The 22,082-nt window shown below is 46.6% G+C and overlaps 1 protein-coding gene across 4 annotated transcripts in view; it reads right to left on the minus strand.

Annotated features, from left to right (window-relative positions):
* The window catches only part of slco4a1 (solute carrier organic anion transporter family, member 4A1), a 192,891-nt gene that overhangs the window by 132,249 nt on the left and 38,560 nt on the right, over positions 1-22,082 (minus strand). For 3 of the 4 annotated variants that reach the window (XM_078236701.1, XM_078236702.1, XM_078236705.1), the window contains one exon: positions 6,916-7,018. The gene's annotated coding sequence lies outside the window, so the exon portion shown is untranslated. Of the gene's footprint in view, positions 1-6,915; positions 7,019-9,739; positions 9,910-22,082 lie in introns of those variants that run through there. The other variant, XM_078236704.1, reaches the window with a different exon arrangement.

Here is a 22,082-nt window from a genome sequence, read left to right on the forward strand (position 1 = left end):
CAATTTAGCATGGCCTATCAACCTAACCCGCACATCTTTGGCTGGGGAGGAAACCAACGCAGACAAAGGGAGAACATGCAAACTCCACACAGACAGTGACGTGAGGCTGGAGTTGAACCCGGGTCCCTGGCACTGTGAGGCAGCAGTGCCAACTGCTGCGCCACCGTGCCACCCTAAAGAACTCCTGCAGTGATATCCTGGATCTGAGATAATTGACCTCCAACAATCTCAATCATCTTCCTTTGTGCCAAGTATGACTCCAACCAGCAGAGAGTTTTCTCTCAGATTCCCATTGACTCCAGTTTTGCTCGGGCTCCTTGATGCCACACTCAATCAAATGCTGCCTTGATGTCAAGGGCATTCACTCTCACCTCACCTCTGGACTTCAGCCCTTTTGTCCATGTTAGAACCAAGGTTTTAATGAGGTCAGGAACTGAGTGGAATCTATGGAACATTGAGTGCCTTTAAGACAGAGATAGAAACATAGAAAAACTACAGCACAAACAGGCCCTTCGGCTCACAAGTTGTGCCGAACACGTCCCTACCTTCTAGACCTACCTATAACCCTCCATCCTATTAAGCTCCATGTACTCATCCAGGAGTCTCTTAAAAGACCCTATTGAGTTCGCCTCCACCACCACTGACGGCAGCCGATTCCACTCGCCCACCACCCTCTGTGTGAAAAACTTACCCCTAACATCTCCCCTGTACCTACCCCCCAGCACCTTAAACCTGTGTCCTCTCGTAGATAGATAGATAGGTTCTTAATCAATAAGGGAATCAAGGGCTATGGGGAGAAGGCAGGAGAATGGGGATGAGAATCATATCAGCCATGATTGAATAGCGGAGCAGATTCGATGGGCCAAATGACCTAATTCTGCTCCTATATCTTAAGGTCTAATGGTCTTATGAATGACTCTGCTGCAACCAAATCTGAGCATCTGTGAACAGATTATTGCAAAGCTAGAACCTCTTGACAGCGATGTTGATGACTCCTTGCATACAATACTGATGATTGAGAGTAGACCAATAGGGTGGTAACTGGCCAGGTCAGCCTCAACAATCCTTGTAATCTGCTGGAGTACCACAATGAGAGCCCACAGGCCATTTGTGCACTGCTACCTACAACTATAATGGCTGCAGTCTGGACCTGCGTGGCAGCAAGCTCATATCCCATGATCTCAGTCTGAACGTCAAGGGCAGCACTGAGGCATTGGATGACTTCTGCCTGTGCAGCAGTGCAAGATGTGGAGATGCCGGCGTTGGACTGGGGTAAGCACAGTAAGAAGTCTCACAACACCAGGTTAAAGTCCAACAGGTTTATTTGGTAGCACAAGCTTTCGGAGTGTTGCTTCTTCTTCAGGTGAGTGAAGAGTTGTGTTCACAAACAGGGCATACATAGACACAGACTCAATTTACAAGATAATGGTTGGAATGCGAATCTCTGTAGGTTATCAAGTCTTTACAGGTACAGACAATGTGAGTAGAGAGGGGGTTAAGCATAGGTTAAAGAGGTGTGTATTGTCTCCAGCCAGGACAGTTAGTGAGATTTTGCAAGCAGTGCAAGCTCAGACAGCGGCCACCAGCCATTGTAGCATCGCTTGGTGCACGAGTGCTTTCATGGAGTTGGCCACCACTTCCACACACTTGAAAGAATGGATTCCAAGCTCAGCACAAAGCCTATTGCCAAGTTGGAGCAGGACTCTGCGTTGCTCCTTTACAGTGGCAGGTCTGCCAATGCACCAAGCATCTTGGCCGATAGCCCACCCCAGAGAAGTCTTCATCTCAGTCATCTCCCGCTGATCTGGTGGTCTCACCCCCAGGGAGCTGCCTCTTACACTATTCCAGCCCCCCTGGTCTGGCTGAAGCCCACTTGTGCCCGCTGACTTATCAGGTCAAGTCTCAGATATCTGAAAGAGTAAATGATCCTGGACTTTCCAGTCCTGTCTCAGGCGAAATGGAAAGTTATTTGACGGACCAGCCAACGGCCCACTGACTTTGGGCTGGAACTTTCAGTCAGCGGGCGGGACTGGAAAACGCCGGCCGATGGGGTTTGCAAACAGGCCATAAGGCTGGAGCATACTATCAGCCTGGGTTTTCTCATCTATACCGTCTCCTCCAAGTTGCTCAGGAGATGCAACCATATCCGTCTCCAGAAATCCTCCTGTTGTATGTGACCTTGTGCTGCAAGAGAAATGGAATAGTGTCAGTGAGTTTGTCGCAATGTGCTTGGATGATGTATCTGTAATAGCTGAAAGCTGGAGGTATCTGAGAGCTGCGAGAGGTGGCCGTGAGGCTTGTGTGAGGCTAAGGTGGAGCATCTGAATGTTCAGCATGAGTCCCAATAGCTAGAGGTTGCTGATGGGCGAGTGATGGAAGACTGGAACATTGTTCAATTTGTGACAATGGCACTTAAAGTTGCACTGACTGACTTATTGGCCACTCATGTGACGTCAATGAAGCTTTAATGACATTGCAGCCAGGGCCTTTGGGGTCAGACTCCTTGCATTGACTTCCCGCGGTAACCTGCTCCAATTCCCATCTCAAGGTATCCCTGGAGGACCTCCTGATCTCAGTGGGAATCTAGACGTGGGTCTGCACTGCTGCATTAGAGAATCTCAGAGCCTCTTCCCTGGCCTGTTGCTCCATTGGTACTCTCATTCCTTCTGTGATCAATGTTTACAGCCAGAACGCACTCCTCATAGAGGTACAGGCCGCTTCGAGAAAGTGCAGGCTAGCTGTAGCTTGCGTTAGCCACACACGCATCTGGTCCCCCTGCTGAATGTGCAGTCGTTCAGCAGCGTGTGCAGTTGCGAGCTGCATACCGCAATTATGAAGGTGAGCAGGCAACAATATCTCATCTGTAGCCGATAAAATCAATTGTTTCGAGATAACTAAACAGCTTCTGCAGTTGAATATTTTCACGACAGCCTTCGTTTCATTTGTGAATCTTAACCTATTTGACCCCATGTTCATAAATGTTTTATAATGGGAAACTCCATTACTGATGTATTACAACCCATAACTCAAATAATTCTGGCCAAAGATCTTCAGGACTGATTGATGCAGACAGGAAACAAAATGGCCACGACTCTCCTATCTTGCTGTGCCCCACTAGAATCTCCCAGCGCCGGATTTCTGGCAGTGTCTGCTCTGCGCCAGAAGTTGGCGGGGAGGCGCAAAGACCATATAAATGGTCATTTGAATATGATTTAAATACAGTTAGCGGGCCTGGGACTGAAGTCTCGGGCCCGCTAGCATCTCTCTCTCCCCCCCCATCCCACCATAGTGGTTCACTCCAACAGGGTTTAGACTAGCTCCCCACTAAAGAGGAACCAATTGCCCGACTCCACTGGAGTGAAGGGGGGGGGCAATCAGGGCCCCCCAGAGGGTCAGGTAGCGGGGGTGTTGACCCCTGGGCATTGGCGCCTTGGCAGTGCCAGCCTTTGCCTCCTGGCACTGCCCAAGGGGCAACGCACCAATGCCCAGGGGGCACCTTGACACTGCCCATTGGGCATGGGGCAGTGCCAATGGGGCAGGGCATATGTGGGTGCAGGGCTGAGGGGGAGGGGCCTGATGTGGGTGGGGCTTAGGGGGTGGTTAGTGGGGGTGGGGCTCCTGCTGCCACTCTGCATTGGGGTTGGTGTGCGGAAGGGGGGAGGTCAGGGATCGGGGAATGCTGGGCAGGGGGAGGCGGTCAGCCTACTGGGGGAATCAGCACTGTGGGTGGGGGAGGTGGTTACTGTCCGGGGTTGGGGGGGCCCGGGAATGGTCGGAGGGCCAGCGATCAGGCCGGGGTGGGAGTTGGGGAGGGGTGGTTGGGGGGGGGGGGGGGGGGGGAGGGGGGGGTGTGTGGGGGGGGGGGGGGGTGGCAGGGAGCGCTGGTGTTGCAGGGGTCGCAGGGCTGGCCAGCGATTGGGATGCAATCGGCGCAGGGCCACTGTGCATGCGTCGATCTCGGCACTGACAGATCGCCGCAGGTGCAGTGGTCCACTCAGCGCACTGATTTCAGCCTCTCCAACAGGGATAGGCCCCGCCCCCTATTTTTTAATGATATTCACGTTGATGGGCTCTGCAATGCACGGAGTGTGGGAGATCCTTCTCTGAACTTCCACTGAAAAAAACCAGCTTGAATCACTCCAGTTTTCACATGAATTCGACACTTGGAATTTTTGGGGGAGAATTCCAGCCATTGTCTTTTCCATTTTGTCTGTTGGAAAAGCAAACTTTCGACATTTTGAGCTGCTCTGCTTGACTTCAAACCCAAATAAGGCGATCTCCAAGTTATCTTGTTTTTGAGTAGTAGCCAAGGGAGTTCTTTGGATCCATTAGATATACTGTATCTTAAACTGTCAGTACTCCCATGTTTCTCCCGTTCGTGCATCACAGTATTTCTACAACATCCCCCTGTGTAATTCAGCTTTATGGTTTCAAAAGCTTCATTGTATTTCCTGTCGAGTAATTAATTTTCTCTCAACTCTTTCTGGCACTGATCTATTCCAATGTGATCCAAGTGCTCATGTAAAATGTCTCCACAATTATTGTTTGGATAGTTAATAGCCAGCCAGCAATCACTTGTCACGCGAGTTGTTCTTCTCTGTGGGGAGTGAAGGTTTGGATGAGGCTATGCGGGCTGATCCTGATTGCCTATCAAAGATACCTTAGTCGGAGTGTGATGATAAATTGAGTAAGATAACCAACAAATCTTTCCGCTGCCTTCTCTTCTACTTTCTCAGAAGACAAAGGGAATTTGGCTTGTCAGCTACGACTCTCACCAACTTTTACAGATGCACCATAGAAAGCATTCTTTCTGGTTGTATCACAGCTTGGTACGGCTCCTGCTCGGCCCAAGACCACAAGGAACTACAAAAGGTCGTGAATGTACCCCAATCCATCATGCAAACCATCCTCCCATCCATTGACTCTGTCTACACTTCCCGCTGCCTCAGCAAAGCAGCCAGCATAATCAAGGACCCCATACACCCTGGACATTCTCTCTTCCATCTTCCTTTTTCCGTCGGGAAAAAGATACAAAAGTCTGCGGTCACGTACCAACCGACTCAAGAACAGCTTCTTCCCTGCTGCTGTCAGACTTTTGAATGGACCTACCCCGCACTAAGTTTATCTTTCTCTACACCCTCGCTATGACTGTAACACTACATTCTGCATTCTCTCCTTTCCTTCTCTATGAACGGTACGTTTTGTCTGTATAGCACGCAAGAAACAATACTTTTCACTGTGTATTAATACATGTGACAATAATAAATCAATTCAAATCAAACCTTCCCTGCACAATGGCTACAATATTTTGACAATGCGATCAGTGTATTTTACCTGCATACCAGTCCATCAGCTCTGAAAACTCAACATAGCTGAGGTACTTTAGGATATCTGACAGATACAAGAACTCTGACAGATGGATATATCAATGCCAGATCCGCGTGCTGTTATCTTTTAAAACTGTTTTGCAGGATTACAGAATTGGTTAAAAAAAAAATTGAGTTTTAAGAGTAGATTTTCACAAGTCTCATCTGTGGCCATCGTCCACCAGAAAATTGAGGGCCAAAAAAGTCTAAAAGCAAGGATTTGTGGAAAACATGTGAATAAATTCACCCTAGGCGATGACAGAAAGTTATTTTTATCCCAAAAGTTAATTAATTTGTCCGACTAACACCTTGAGTGAAACTTCTTACTTCATAACAAATTTCCCCACCAATATTCATGGCCATGCTTGCCTCCCCATAGAATTCCTTCAGTGCACAAGGAGGTCATTCAGCCCATCAAACCTGCACCGGCAACAATCCCAACTCGGCTCTTTCCCCGCAATCTCACGTGTTTACCCCGCTAATCCCCCTGACACTGAGGGGCAATTTAGCATGGCCATTCAACCTATGGACTTCACGCAGACACGGGGAAAATGTGCGTTTAGTCACCCAAGGCTGGAACATGGGTCCCTGGTGCTGTGAGGCAGCAGTGCTAACCACGATGCCACCATGCCACCCAGGCTCCAGAATTGCCTTATCTTTTGTCACCTAGATCCCACACTCTGAATTTTCTTCCTTAAGCCGCTCCACTTCTCTCTGGTTCTTAGAGATTCTGCTTGAAACTCACCTCTTTGACCAAACCTCTGATCACCTGAGCAAACAGCTCTGATGTCCATTTGTAGCACTCTTAAAGGCATTACAAAATGCCAGGGTGGCACTATGGTACAGTGGTTAGCACTGCTGCCTCACAGCGCCAGGGACCCGAGTTCAATTCCCAGTTTGGGTCACTGCCTGTGTGGCGCCCTCATGTTCTCCCCGTGTCTGCTTGGGTTCACTCTAGGTGTTCTGGTTTCCTCCCACAGTCCGAAAGACATGCTGATTAGGTGCATTGGCCAGGCTAAATTCTCCCTCAGTGTACCCGCACAGGTGCCAGAGTGTGGCGACTCAGGAATTTGCACAGTAACTTCATTGCAGTGTTAATGTAAGCCTACTTGTGACACTAATAAAATAATTTTAAAAATGCAATTGTTGTTGCAAAGCCAAGTGTTCTTTAAGGCAAAACAAGTGTATGTGAAAGCAAATAAAATTATTTCCCCAGTGGAAAATGTGTTTAATTCATTAGGAAGCCAACATGCCAGATCCGGAGCGAATACAACTAGAAAATGAAGTGTTAAATTCTTATAAAATATGCAGGATAGTTGCTTAATTTAGGAAAAGTTAGCCATTCCTTTGTAACATTATTTTAACGTATGGACATCACAAATATAATGAAGTCCAATTTAAACAATCATGTGAAGAGCAATGTCATCATCTAGATCAGCCAATTTGCTGAACAGACATGTACATGTTACACCCAAATTGTGAAACTGCTTATTATCTACACCATGGTTTAAGTACTTGGGGAGAGACAAGGATAAATGTTTATACTTACTATGCCTTGCCAATAGCTCCGGATAACGCAAGACATTCTTTGAAACTAGTGGCTTGAGGTTTGCTTTTCCAATTGCCAAGTTCTGAAAACAGCATTATCGTACCTAAAAAAAATAGATTGCAAAAGATTTTTTGTAGATAAGTTAATTCTTAAGTTCAAATATATTCGATCCCACATCTATGGCTTTTACAGTATAACCACTTCAAAAGTTAAGTAAACCAGTACGTAATCTGATAGGTCCTTCAATAACTAAGGTAAAGTGTCTAATCTGCCGTGGAATTGCTTGTGGTTAATTTCAAATAAGCGGCTCTTGAAAATAGTTATTTCAAGATTACCCGGTAGCAACATCGCCCCATCCCAATGAACATATGTTCTAACTCATACTACATAGCTGGACTGTCTCTGCTACCAAGAGGTAATGACATTGGAATAAATCTCTGATATGACAATCTTAAACTCTTGTGTTCCACACAATTATTAATCACTCAGACGATACAAACTCCAGGCTCCAAGCAGAGCAGGAAGAAAAATGTAAAAAAAATTGTCAATTCTCTGTTAAGCAGAAGAACCGCAGACTGCGAGCCAAAGGCTGTAAATGGTTCTGTAAATATTGGTTAATTTTCAGCTTGCCACCCGGATGTAAGACACTGATTTTGTTCCATTTTTATAATGTACTGGGCTGGGGCTGATGGGGAAGGTGAACCTGCCAGCGGCGGATTAAAGCAGATTACTGCAGATGCTGGAATCTGAAACCAAAAGGGAAAAAAGCTGGAAAATCGCAGCAGGTCTGGCAGCATCTGTAAGGAGAGAAAAGAGCTGACGTTTCGAGTCCAGACGACCCTTGGTCAAAACTGAATCATGTCAGGAGCTATGACAAAGGGTCATCTGGACTTGAAACGTCAGCTCTTTTCTCTCCGAACAGATGCTGCCAGATCTGCTGAGATTTTCCACCATTTTCTCTTTAGGTAATTTTCAAGGTCAGTTTAAAGTCCTGGCATCAAGTGAAAAATTCAACACCTATATTTCTTCAACTTGACAGATCTGTTTTGGATCATAATATTGCTCGACAGACCACAGGACGGATAGTTATGGAATAAACTCTGCTATGTAATCATTGCTAAAATGCTTTTTATGTTATGGCCCTGATGGTTCAGTTAACAAATGTGAAAAATAAGTGATGAAGTATGGAGGCACGCAGACCAAGATCCAGAGTTCAAAATAACACCAGTGCTGAATTAGCAGCGCTCAGAGGCAGTAGTGGAGGAGCTACAATCAATCTTAGCTTTCCCCCAGCTCGTTTCCCATTTATGATGATGGTCACTGATGAAAAGTATGCATGTAGACTCTGGCAAGACCAAATTCATGCTGAGCTGTAATTAGAACTTGTGCTGGTACCAGTACCAGGTCCTTCAGATTCTGCTCTCGCCAACCTACACTTTCAAACTCATTAATGTAACTGGGATCAAAGCTGTGTGCTGACAAGCTCAATAGAAGTAAAAGTTCAATTTAATTGTCCATGTTCCCAAGTGAAAAGCAAATGGGCTTTGGCAAGAGCCATCACTTTCCTTGCAGAAAACAGCAAGATAAGGTTATTTATTTATCGTTCGGCTTAGTCACATGTCGCAAGCTGTGTAACATTATCAAGTTACCAAATCGACTTAATCATCTTTGAATTAAGTCAAGGATGCTCCATGCATAAAAACTATTTATTTTTCCTCTTCTCATTGAAATGAAATTGTCCGTAATAATGCTGACGACAAGGTACTGTGCGTAACGGAGTCCGGAGGGAAACCAGACCCCGGTCTACATATAGAACTTCCATGACCCCTCCAAATACTAGTTGATACAATGACACCCAATTGTTGTCTTATCAAAGTTCATACTTCCAATGGGGCTTGAGGAGATGGGCACTGAGAGGTTGTTTCCCCAACTGGCTGTTTCTACAACAGCCTTAAGTGTGGACAGAGGAGAAACAGCTTCACTGAAAGGTTGTGCATCTTCACAATTCCCTACTCCAAAGGGTTGTGAATACTTCATGATGGGATATATTTAAAGCTGGGATAGGCAGATTTTTGGTCTCTGAGATAGGGCGAGGGAAAGAAATCATGGACCCTTGTGCTTCTCTTGTTTCTGTGGCCCCTTATCCCACCCTCGCCCCTGTTAACCCTCCCCTTTGCATCCTTTAGGTGCCCAGAATTGGGAACCATAGTCACAGTGGGGTCAAACTGTTGTATATAGGTTTAACAAAACTTTTTGGCTTTTGTACTCTATGCTTCAATTTATGAAGGCCATTAAAAGTCCAGGTTTCAGTATGATATACTTTACTCCAGCTCTAATTCTTTGAACCTTGTCCTGTGCGATATCCACACACATAGAAATGACTTGAATCTTACAGGCACTACAAACAACAAAATGCCATGTACAAGTGAGAGTATTTTAAACTAACAGTGACATATTCTAGTGGCACATGGTTCCTGGTTTCACTTTGTTATGGTTCAGGTCAGAAACTCCAAAGTGTTTTATGAAGCTCGCCTGAATCATAAGTTTTGCATCTTGAACTTGGCTAGGATAAGCATGATATGTTTCACTTCAGGTGTGATTCAAAAGACCCACCAGGGGGCTTTTATCAAACAAAGTTTATTTAAGAATATAGTTAACACGTTTAGTAAGAAAATTAGCAAGATCTTTTATCAATTAAAGAAGAAGCAAACAATCATGATAATGTATAACCCTTAACAAAGGTATCTACAATATTCCGATCAAACCAATCCCATAGACAAAAGGTCCTTTTCACAGGTTTAACACAGCACAAACTAATGCTCACGTGATACTCGAAATTGAGTCCTTCGGTTGGAGAATTGGTTGGAAACTGTTTAAAGTCCTGGCAGCAAGTGAAAAATTCAACACCTATATTTCTTCAACTTGACAGACTGCTTGCAAATGTATGGAGACCCTTAGTCTCAATTCACTCAGAACAGGTTGAAGACCAGACAGCTTCGCTGAGAGACTGTGGTCCAGCCCCCAACAGCAGCAGGTTTTTGCCCTTCAGGAAAGCAACAGAATTTCCAAAAAAACACGAGGGAGAGAGAGGCTTCTCTTCCAGCTTGATGCTCCTAACTTTCAACTCCCGAAACTGAAACTGAACTCCTGTCACCTGACCTGCCCACAGTTTTATTCCTCCTCTCAACGATGACCACCTAAGGCTGTGAGCATGATAAACATTGACAGTGAGAGCTGCAGAGATCATGATTTTTTTTAAAAAACATTTCTTAAAGGTACATTAACGTCACCACTTCCAAGTTAAAAAGTGGCATAATCTTGCAGTGAATTGCCACCAACCAATAATGTGCTGTTTCTATCCACAAAAGTGGGCTTAAAATTACATTTTGCGTTGAGTGAGAAATATTTTCTCATTTTAAATTGAAACTAACCACACTTACAAAAATGCTCTGCATGGAGTATATAATCAGAAAGCAAAGCGCTGCAGATGCTGGAAACCTGAAATATAAACAGGAAATGCTGCAAACACTCAGTAGGCCAGGCAGCATCTGTGGAGAGAGAAACAGAGTCTACGCTTCAGGCCCATGATCGGCACTAGTTCTGACGAAGGATCACTGAGTTGGGACTAGAGGGGGTGGGGGTTGTTTGGGCCTGCCGGTGGCATGGGGGTGGGGAGGGGAGATCAGGACCGCCAGTAGAGGGACGGGGGTTTGGGGGGGGGGGGGGGGGGTCAAGGCTGGCCCAGACACATCCAGGAGGCCGGCAGTGCGGGGCTACTGCGCATGCACTGATCTCAGCGCTGACACGCTGACAGATCAGCGTATGCGCAGTGGCCCGCTCAGCGCTCTGCTGCCGGCCTCTCCAGTGGGAATAGGCCCCGCCCACAGATTTTCAGCGTAATTCACGCTCACGCACTCTGCAGTGAACAGAGTGTGGGAGATGCATTTTGAAAATCCCGCTGAAAAAACTAGGGGGATTTACTCCAGATGTTACGTGATTTTGACACTTAGAACTTTTTTGGGAGAATCCCACCCACTGACTTTCAGTGTGGGTTTTCCCCCTCTCCTGGACCGATGTGTGGATAAGCTTTTGTGTGCGTGCGTGTGTGTGTGTAGGTGTTCATCTCACTGCCAGTCTGAGGGCTCTCTCTCACTTTCTATCACTCACACTCACTCTTAATTTGCAGCTTCAGCGAAAAAGCCCAAACTTCTCAAGTTTCTCTTCCTAACTCTGCCTCCTCATCATTATCTTGGTGAACCTACTAAGTTTACAGTTTATTTATCAGTGTTACAAGTAGGCTTACATGAACCACTGCAATGAAGTTACTGTTAAAGTCCCCTAGTCGCCACACTCCGATGCTTGTTCGGGTACACTGAGAGAGAATTTAGCATGGCCAATGAGCCTAACCAGCACGTCTTTCGGACTGTGGGAGGAAGCCAGAGCACCCGGAGGAAACCCACGCAGACATGGGGAGAACGTGCAGACTTCCCACAGACAACGACCCAAGCCGGGAATCGAACCCGTATCCCTGGCACTATGAGGCAGCAGTGCTAACCACTGGGCCACTGTGTAAGCCCCGCACACCTTTTCTATTACTTTTATATTCTTTCTACGCAAGGGTGCTCAAAACTACGCAATAATCCTAAATATAGTCTAATTCCAGTCCGGTAAAGTTCCAATACTGCCTCCTTTCTTTTGTGTTGTGTACCTCTAGACAAACCAATGATTCGTTAGTCTATTTTTATGGCCTTGTGTACTTGTGATCCATCTTTTTAAGAAACTGTATATCTGCGCAATAAGACTCCTCTGCTCCATTTAACATCTTATATTTTTGAAGTATGCATTTCCTCTCCCTATTCTTATTTCCAAAATCTATCATTTCATATTTTTCTATGTTGAGCTGCATCTGCCCAATCTCTGCCCCTTTCTTTATCCTGCTAGTCTATGTCCTGTTATGGTCTTTCACAACTTGCACCGACTCAACCCCAGGTGCGGGAAGTTTGGAGGTTAATATCACTGAAGAGGAGTTTGGGGCATATGTGAAAGTGGCAAACTGCTTTCTCTCAAACCTGTCGAACACTGCAGCTGGGCCTTGCTACTTCTGCAACCTTGAGGCCTGCCCGGGCTGCAACATTATCTTGACTCCTGCAGTCCTTTAGTGGGGTAAACACAGTAAGAAGTTTAACAACACCAGGTTAAAGTCCAACAGGTTTATTTGGTAGCAAAAGCCACACAAGCTTTCGGAGCTCCAAGCCCCTCCTTCAGGTGACTCACCTGAAGAAGGGGCTTGGAGCACCGAAAGCTTGTGTGGCTTTTGCTACCAAATAAACCTGTTGGACTTTAACCTGGTGTTGTTAAACTTCTTACTGTGTTTACCCCAGTCCAACGCCGGCATCTCCACATCATGACTACCATCGTCCTTTAGTGGGCCAGCGTCTGTGCGGGAGCTAACGTACGTGTCCAAGGGCATCACCAAGAACCATACCCTGGCTGCCAAATCAAATGGCTGCAAGAACCCGGGCTCTAGCTCCAGCACAATTGGATTTTGAGCGCTGGGGTGCGTCATGGGTGACATTATTTGTGTTCATGACTTTGAATTTTCCTTTAGGTTTGGAATATTTGCATGCTGCTTATACGAATTCACTCCCATCCAATCTTGCAGGAGCGACAAACAACCTCGATATCTGGGAGTGCCGCAAGATGCATGAATCGTGTGAGCTCCCTGGTTATCGGGCATATACTTGCAGAATCTGTGTCTTGTGGTGACAGACAATCTGTACAATTATTTCCTGTTGATGAAAGCTCCTGGCTCTCCTGCTGCGGTCCTGATGGCCACAAGTGGGCAGCCAGGAGCACCCTGGATGGGGAAACCAGTCATTGCCACGAACCCTCGTGCTTTTTCCACCTGGCTGTCCTCGTCTGCCTGCTGGTCGTTAAATTGCAGGCATGTCTGAAGATGGCATTGGTCACAAGCTTGACACAGCTGTGTGCGGCACATTAAGAGATGCTGCACAGATTCCCCCACAGCCCTGAAATGAACCAGAAGCGTAGATGTTGAGGGTCACCGGCATGCGGTGACTACCCATGCTGTTGGAGGCAATTTCAGGACCTACTGTTTCGCAAATGAGATGTCACTGTGCCCCGAGAGAGGGGTAGCCTCCTGCGCCACTGGATCTCAGACATTTGTAGCTTGGTGTGCTGCCTGTATACTCTGGGTAGTGATGTCTTTGGCATCCCCTCCCTGCTGACCCTGCACCAACTGAACCCCGTGCCTCTCCTCTGACAGGTCTCTGCCTGCGCTCACCTTGCCTCGTCTTCCTCCTGCTCCTCTCAACCTCTTCAGAGCAGGTCTCCCCTGCAGAGTAGACTATCTCTATTGGATCAGATGTAGAGGACCAGTGCCTTGCAAATGATGGAACACTGTCCTCCGCTCCTCAGGAAAGCCTTCCAGGGAAGTCCACAAAGGGCCTCAAATGCTAAACAATAACTCGGAAACTCAAGCTAAACTCTGTACTCACAAAGCTATGAACTCGATCACTGAGAAACTGTTGCTGCTCTTGGAGGCCTTTTATCCCACCCTTGGATGAGAAAATTCGATAAAAGACATAACGAGTGCTCACCTGTTTTGCCTGCGCGACCAGCTAAAAATACCACAGGCTGTGAAAATTCCTGCAGATTAGACTTTTAGTGGCCTGAATTAGCCCTTCAATTGTGCATCTGATTTGCATACCTACCCACCACAAAATTGCATACATGCGCAATGATATTGAGGGGCGGCAGAGGGGTGGCACGGTGGCACAGTGGTTAGCACTGTTGTCTCACAGTGCCAGGGACCCGGGTTCAACTCCGTAACTGTCTGTGTGGGGTTTGCATGTTCTCCCCGTATCTGCGTGGGTTTTATCTGGGTGCTCTGGTTTCCTCCCACAGTTCAAAGATGTGCAGGTTAGGTGGACTGACCATGCTAAATTGATCCTTAGTGTCCAAAGATGTGTAGGTTAGGGGGATGAGAGGGGTAAATACCTGGGGTTATGGGGATGGGGCTGGGTAGGATGCTCTGTTAGAGAATCGGTGCAGACTTGATGGCCTCCTTCTGCACTGTAGGGATTCTATGATTCTATGAAATATTCCTGACATCCTCTTCCCGTGAGATTTTCTGCACTCCTGGGTCAGACATACGCCCAGCCCAGATGTGTAACATTCTGCCCGTGGTCCTTTATATTTAAAAACTTTAGTGGAGGTTTTTGTAACAGCCAGAGGTCGTGGTACACATTGGTACTAACGACATAGGTAGGAAGAGTGATGAAGTCCAGCAGCAGCAGTTTAGGGAGTTAGGTAGAAAGTTAAAACGCAGGACCTCTAGGGTTGTAATCTCAGGATTACGCCCTGTGCCATGTGCCAGCGAGGCTCGGAATAGGAAGATAGTGCAGCTCAACATGTAGCTAAACAGCTGGTGTAGAAGGGAGGGTTTCAGATATTTGGACCATTGGGATCTCTTCCAGGGCTGGTGGGATCTGTACAAGAAGGGCGGGTTGCATCTAAATTGGAAGGGCATAAATATTCTGGCTGGGAGGTTTGCTAGTGTCTTATCACAGGGAGATGGGTACCAAAGCAAAGGTGAATTAACTGAAGGGGAACCAGAGATAGGGCCAGAGAGTAGGGCAAGTAAGACTCAAAGAAAGAGCAGGTAGGGTGTGGTTGCTAATCAAAGAGGGTCTGGTGGTCTGAAGTGCATTTATTTCAGGTAAGGCAGAATAATTTAGATCCTGGATTAGTACTTGGAACTATGATGTTGCTATTACAGAGACTTGGTTAAGGGAAGGACAGGATTGGCAGCTTAACATTCCAGGATATAGATGTTTCAGGCGGGATAGAAGGGGATGTAAAATCGGTGGGGGAGTTGCACCACTGGTTAAGGAGAATATCACAGCTGTACTATGGGAGGACACCTCGGAGGGCTCATATAGTGAGGCAATATGGGTAGAGCTCAGGAATAGGAAGGCAATGGTGGAGGTTTACTATAGTCCGCCCAGCAGCCAGCGGGAGATAGAGGAACAGATATGTAGGCAGATTTTGGCAATGTGTAAAAGTAACAGGGTTGTTGTGGTGGGAGATTTTAACTTCCCCTATATTGACTGGGACTCAATTAGTGCTCGTGGCGTGGATGGGGCAGAGTTTGTAAGAAGCATCCAGGAGGGCTTCTTGAAACAGTATGTACATAGTCCAACTAGGGAAGGGGCCATACTGGACCTGGTATTGGGGAATGAACCCAGCCAGATGGTCGACGTTTCAGTAGGGGAGCAGTTCGGGAACAATTCAGTAAGCTTTAAGATACTGATGGATAAAGATAAGTATAGTCCTCAAGTTAAGGTGCTAAATTGTGGGAAGGCTAATTACAGCAATATTAGGCAGGAACTGAAGAATGTAGATTGGGGGCAGATGTTTGAGGGCAAATCAACATCTGGCATGTGGGAGGCTTTCAACTGTAAGTTGATAGGGATTGAGGACCGGCACATTCCTTTAAGGATTAAGGATAAGTATGGCAAGTTTTGGGAACCTTGGATAACGAGAGATATTGTGAGCCTAGTCAAAGAGAAAAAGGAAGCATTTATCAAGGCTGGGAAGCTGGGAACACATGAGGCAAGTGTGGAATACAAGGAAAGTAGAAAGAAGCTTAAGCATAGAATAAGGAGGGTTAAAAGGGGTCACGAAAAATCATTGGCCAGCAGGATTAAGGAAAATCCCAAGGCTTTTTATGCATATATAAAGAGCATGAGGGGAGCCAGGGAGAGGGGAGGAAATCTATGCGTGGAGCCAGAGGAAATGGGCGAGGTATTAAATGTGTACTTTGTGTCAGTATTCACCAAAGAGAAGGACTTGGGGGATGATGGGCCTGGGAAAGGGTGTATAGATAGTTTGAGTCATGTTGAGATCAAAAAGGAGGAGGTATTGGGGTTCTTGAGAAACGTTAAGGTAGACAAGTCCCCAGGACCTGATGGGATATGCCCCAGAATATTGAGAGAGGCAGGGGAGGAAATTGCTGGAGCCTTGAGAGAAATCTTTGTAACCTCACTGGCTACAGGGGAGGTCCCAGAGGATTGGAGAATAGCCAATGTTGTTCCTTTGTTTAAGAAGGGTAGCAAGAATAATCCAGGTAATTACAGGCCAGTGAGCCTTACGTCAGTGGTAGGGAAATTATTGGGGAGGATTCTTCAAGGTAGGACTTACCCCCACTTGGGAATAAGTGGACGTATTAGCGAGAGGCAATATGGTTTTGTGAAGGGGAGGTCGTGTCTCACTAACTTGATCGGGTTTTTCGAGGAAGTGACAAAGATGTTGTCTACATGGACTTCAGTAAGGCCTTTGACAAGGTCCCTCATGGCAGACTGGTGCAGAAGATGAAGTCATGGGATCAAAAGTGAGCTGGCAAGATGGATACAGAACTGGCTCGGTCAGAGAAGACAGACAGTAGCAGTGGAAGGGTGCTTTTCTGAATGGAGGGCTGTGACAAGTGGCGTTCCTCAGGGATCAGTGCTGGGACCTTTGTTGTTTGTAATAAGTATGAATGATTTGGAGGAAAATGTAACTGGTTTGATTAGTAAGTTTGCGGACAACACAAAGGTTGGTGGATTTGCGGATAGCGATGAGGACCATCAGAGGATACAGCAGGATACAGATCGGTTGGAGACTTGGACGGAGAGACGGAGTTTAATCTGGACAAATGTGAGATAATGCATTTTGGAGCAACCTGATAGACATCTACAAGATTATGAGGGGCATGGACAGACTGGATAATCAGAAGCTTTTTCCAAGGGTGGAAGAGTCAATTACTAGGGGGCATAGGTTTAAGGTATGAGTGACAAGGTTTAAAGGAGACATACAAGGCAAGTTTTTTTTTTTACACAGAGGGTGGTGGGTGCCTGGAACTCGCTGCTCGGGGAGATAGTGGAAGCAGATATGATAGTGACTTTTAAGGGGCGTCTAGACAAATACATGAATAGGATGGGAGTGGAGGGATCTGGTCCCCAGAAGGGTAGGGGGTTTTAGTGCAGTCGGGCAGCATGGTCGGTGCAGGCTTGGAGGGCCGAAGAGCCTGTTTCTGTGCTGTAATTTTCTTTGTTCTTTGTTAATTACCCTGTATTTGTGTAGTGGTAAAATAAACAAGTTGGTAATTTATGGGCACAGAACAATGTTCTTTAGAGTGGAACTGAATTCAAATTTGAATAGAAGTATGAACACATCTGGGAGAAAGCTGGCATAGTTCCAAGACTTGGCAGTAAATAAAGATGGCACAATAAAAAAAATGCTGGAAATACTCAGCAGGTCAGGCAGCATCTGTGGAGAGAAATAGATAACATTTCAGGTCAAGTAGCTGATTGAACTGAAGAAAAATAACAATAGAAGTGTTTATGAGCCAGCGGAAGTGGGGGAGAGGATAGGAATAACAAAAGGGAAGGTCTGCGATAGGGTGGAGGGCAGGGGAGATTAAATAACAAAAGATTTCCTGATGCAACAGCCAAAGATGGTATAGTAAAGAAACACAAATTCACAGTTTATTTATTAGTGTCACAAGTAGGCTTACATTAACACTGCAATGAAGTGACTGTGAAAATCCCCTAGTTGCCACATTCCGGTGCCTGTTCAGGTACACTGAGGGAGAATTTAGCATATCCAATGCACCCAACCAGCACGTCTTTTGGACTGTGGGAAGAAACCAGAGCATGCGGAGGAAACCCACGCAGACACGGGGAGAGGGTGCAGACTCCGCACAGGCAGTGACCCAAGCCGGGAATCGAATCCAGGTCCCTGGCGCTGTGAGGCAGCCGTGCTAACCATCGACTGGTCATGGATTTTGTTCCTCCTGCCCACTATCTCCATTACACTGTCTAATAAACTCTTACATTGCTTTCAGTTCTGATGAAAGGGTATCTTGACATGAAATGTGTGTCTCTCCACAGATGTCGCCTGACCGGCATTTCTTTTGTGCTTTTACTACTCTCTAAAACCTCCTTGTGTTTGTTGTTAAACCTGTTTGTCTAAGATGTTACTCATGAGGAGTCCAGGATGTGGCTGCTGATGTTTACCATCATCCTGTGTCAGCAGTTGAACCCATTGTTGCAATTCAGCAAGTTTACTCAATAAATGTAATCTTTGCCAACACTATGAGGGGCTTACTCTGTAATGGGTGACCCACCTCCTGAACCCTCAGTACGAAACAAAGTGCATGCCATAAATGCGTTGGAGTACACTCCGCTCACCTGTAGCAGCAACGTGTGGAAACTCAATAGCATCCAGGGCAAAACAATTTGCCTGTTTCTGCCAAAGGACTCAGTATCCACCATAAACACACTGATAATAATGCACCTGCCGAATGCCCTGCAAAATTTCACCATGGTTACAAAGCAGCTCCTCATTCCTCTTCAGCTTCGATCTCTAAGAAGTACAAGAAGTCATCCACCGTACTGACTTGAGGCCAATATCGCTGTTCCTTGGAATTCCACATTCAACGCAATTGATAGAGCATCATTGCCATAAGGACTATAACATTTCATGCAGAAGACCCTTAGTGTGTCAGGGAGATCAGGAGGGTTACGACGATAGGACCTGGGTGGGAATGTTGTCGGTTCAGGTTCGATGGGCCAAATGGCCTCCTTCTGCACCATAGATTCTAAGACCCACGTCTCAGTGAAGCTCAGTTTGACCTTGGTGCTGAAGAAACTTTTCGAAATAATAATTCGGAACAAAATTAATAATCACTTGGACAAATGTAGGTTACTTAAGGAATAAACTACAAAAGGTTGTGAATGTAGCCTAGTCCATCACGCAAACCAGCCTCCCATCCATTGACTCTGTCTACACTTCCCGCTGCCTCAGAAATGCAGCCAGCGTGATCAAGGACTCCATGCAACCCGGACATACCCTCTTCCACCTTCTTCCGACGGGAAAAAGATACAAAAGTCTGAGGTCACGTACCAACCGACTCAAGAACGGCTTCTTCCCTGCTGCCATCAGACTTTTGAACGGACCTACCTTATATTAAGTTGATCTTTCTCTACACCCGAGCTAGGACTGAAACACTATATTCTGCACCCTCTCCTTTCCTATTCCCCCATGTACTCTATGAACGGTATGCTTTGTCTGCATAGCATGCAAGAAACAATACTTTTCACTGTATACCAATACATGTGATAATAATAAATCAAATCAAATCAAATCGAAAGCCTGCATGGATTGTAAAGAGAAATTGTTGTGTAACTAACTTGCTGGAGTTTTTATGATCACATCACAGACAGAGTTGATAAAGGAAATACTTTAAGTACACATGGACTTCTTAAAGTGCCGCACAACAGACTTGTGAGCAATGCTATAGCACATGGAACGAAAGGGGCATTAGCGACATGGATATGAAACTAACTGAGTGGAAGGAAACAAAGGCTAGTGGTTAACAGCTGTTTTTTGGACTGCGGTCAGGTTTTTAGTGGAGTTCCCTAGTTTTCAGTGCTAGAAACCCTTCTCTTCCTGATATTATATTGATGACCTGGACCCTGGTGTACGGAGCATAATTTCAACATTTGCAGATGATATGAAACTTAGAACCATGAGGAGGTTAGTATAGAACTTCAAAAGGACTGTGACAGGTTGGTTGAATGGGCAGAGAAATGACAGATGAAATTTAATGCAGAGAAGTGTGAAATGATTCCGTTCAGTACGAAGAGCACAGAGATACAGAAGTAAAGGGTCACGTTATAAAGGGGTTGCAGGAACAGAGTGATTTGCCCCAAAATCATTGAAGGCAGCAGGCCACTTGACAGCATGTTAAAAAAGCATGAGGCATCATGGGTGTTGTCATTTGGGTGAATAGAGTACAAAAGCAATAAGTTAAATCTGTATAAAACACTGGTTCAACCTCAGCTGGAGTATTGCGTCCAGTTGTGGGCTCCACACTTCAGGAAGGACGTGGGATTGTCGGAGAGAGAGGGCGGCACGGTGGCCCAGTGGTTAGCACCGCTGCCTCACAACACCAGGAATCCAAGATGGCGCCGGAGCGAGGTGACTTCTTGCAAGCTGTGCCCAGCATATTTTCGAATTCTATCTTTTACTCTTGTCCTATGCTTCTAAAACTTAATTCTAACTCTTTTAAACTCTCTAACAATGCTTTAATGCAATTTCTTACTACATTCTGCACACTCTCGTTTCCTTCTCTATGAACGGTATGTTTTGTCTGTGTAGCGCGCAAGAAACAATACTTTTCACTGTATGTTAATGCAGGTGACAATAATAAATCAAATCAAAAATCAATTCCGGCCTCGGGTGAGTGTCTGTGTAGAGTTTCCACATTCTCCATGTGGACAAAAATGTCTTCATACAGCGAGTGTTTATGATCTGGAATGCACTGCCTGACAGTGTGGTAGCGATGGTGTCGACTGAGGCTTTCAAAAGGGAATTGCCTTAAAAGGAAAATACAGGGTGATGCACCTCAATGAGCACCCGGAAACAAGGCTTTAGTACTGAAGGCTTTAATACATTAACAATGAAACTACTAACACAAATTCACCCGTTCAGACTGAAGGGGTCCTGCCGGAGCAGGGGGTCTTATACCCTGCCACCGGAGGCGGGACCCCACTGGAGTGTGCCATGATAACACTTAGGACAGGTAAACACCCTATCCCAACAACATAGTACAACCCCCATAACAGCAACACCCTAGCCCAACAGTAACACAATAACAACCCCAGTGGTGAACCAACGATGGTTCACCACATTCACCCCTCCTTTAGGAACCAAAGGTGGCGGGGTGGATGAAAACAGACAATGACAAAAAAAAAATAACAGGATTCACAAGTCCAGACGGTCTGGAGGACCACACCGACGCTGCGATCTTCTCAACACCGGTTGCGAAACCGGAGCAGGTGCTTGCGGTGGCTCTCTCAAAGCAACATCTGGCTGTCCCCTCAAAGACTCCCGGGCCGGCCGGCCCTGATGAGGCGATGGTGCAGGGGATCCTGGAACGTTTGGTGGTGGTGATGGTGGTGATGATGGTGGCGCCGATCTCCGAGTCTCAGGCAAGCTGTACATGGGAGTAAAAGTGTTATGCACTGGTCCCGGTGCTGACCGCGCCACGTCTGGGGAAGTAATGAGGAGTAGTGGATCTGTGACTGGGGGAATAGGAGTGACAGGAGTTGCTACGTCCCCTGCGGGCGCCAGGTCTCTAATGGAGACAGTGTCCTCTCGCCCGTCAGGATATGCCACATAGGCATACTGAGGGTTGGCGTGGAGGAGTTGGACCGGTTCGACCAAGGGGTCGGACTTGCGAGCCCTCACATGGCGCCGCAGAAGGACGGGTCCTGGGTACGTCAACCAGGCTGGCAATGAGGTCCCCGAGGACGACTTCCGAGGGAATGAGAACATCCTCTCGTGGGGAGTAGCATTGGTTGCCGTACACAGGAGGGAGCGGATAGAATGGAGCGCATTTGGAAGGACCTCCTGCCACCGGGAGACTGGAAGGCCCTTGGATTTCAGTGCCAGTAGGACAGCCTTCCAGACTGTAGCATTCTCCCTTTCCACCTGTCCGTTACCCCTAGGGTTGTAGCTCGTGGTTCTACTAGAGGCAATCCCGAATGAGAGCAGGAATTGCCTCAAGTCGTTGCTCATGAACGACGAGCCCCTGTCGCTATGAATATAGCAGGGGTACCCGAACAGGGTAAAAAGCTCACTGAATGCCTTGATGACGGTGGCAGTCGACGTGTCCGCACAGGGGAAAACAAACGGAAACCGGGAAAATTTGTCTATTATGTTAAGAAAATAGACATTCCGATCCGTTGAGGGAAGGGGGCCCTTAAAATCTACACTCAGCCTCTCAAAAGGGCGAGTGGCCTTGACCAAATGTGCCCGGTCTGGTCGATAAAAGTGTGGTTTGCATTCTGCGCAAATCCGACAACTTCTAGTAACTGACCTGACCTCCTCCACCGAGTAGGGTAGGTTGCGGGCTTTTATGAAGTGGTAGAGTCTGGTGACTCCAGGATGACACAGATCATTGTGGAGAGCCTGCAAGCGGTCCTCCTGCATGATGGCGCATGTTCCGCGCGAGAGGGCATCCGAGGGCTCATTGAGCTTCCCTGGACGATACATAATATCGTAATTATAGGTGGAGAGCTCAATTCTCCACCGCA

The sequence above is a fragment of the Mustelus asterias genome, chromosome 20 (assembly GCF_964213995.1).
Source record: "Mustelus asterias chromosome 20, sMusAst1.hap1.1, whole genome shotgun sequence".
NCBI lineage: Eukaryota > Metazoa > Chordata > Chondrichthyes > Carcharhiniformes > Triakidae > Mustelus > Mustelus asterias.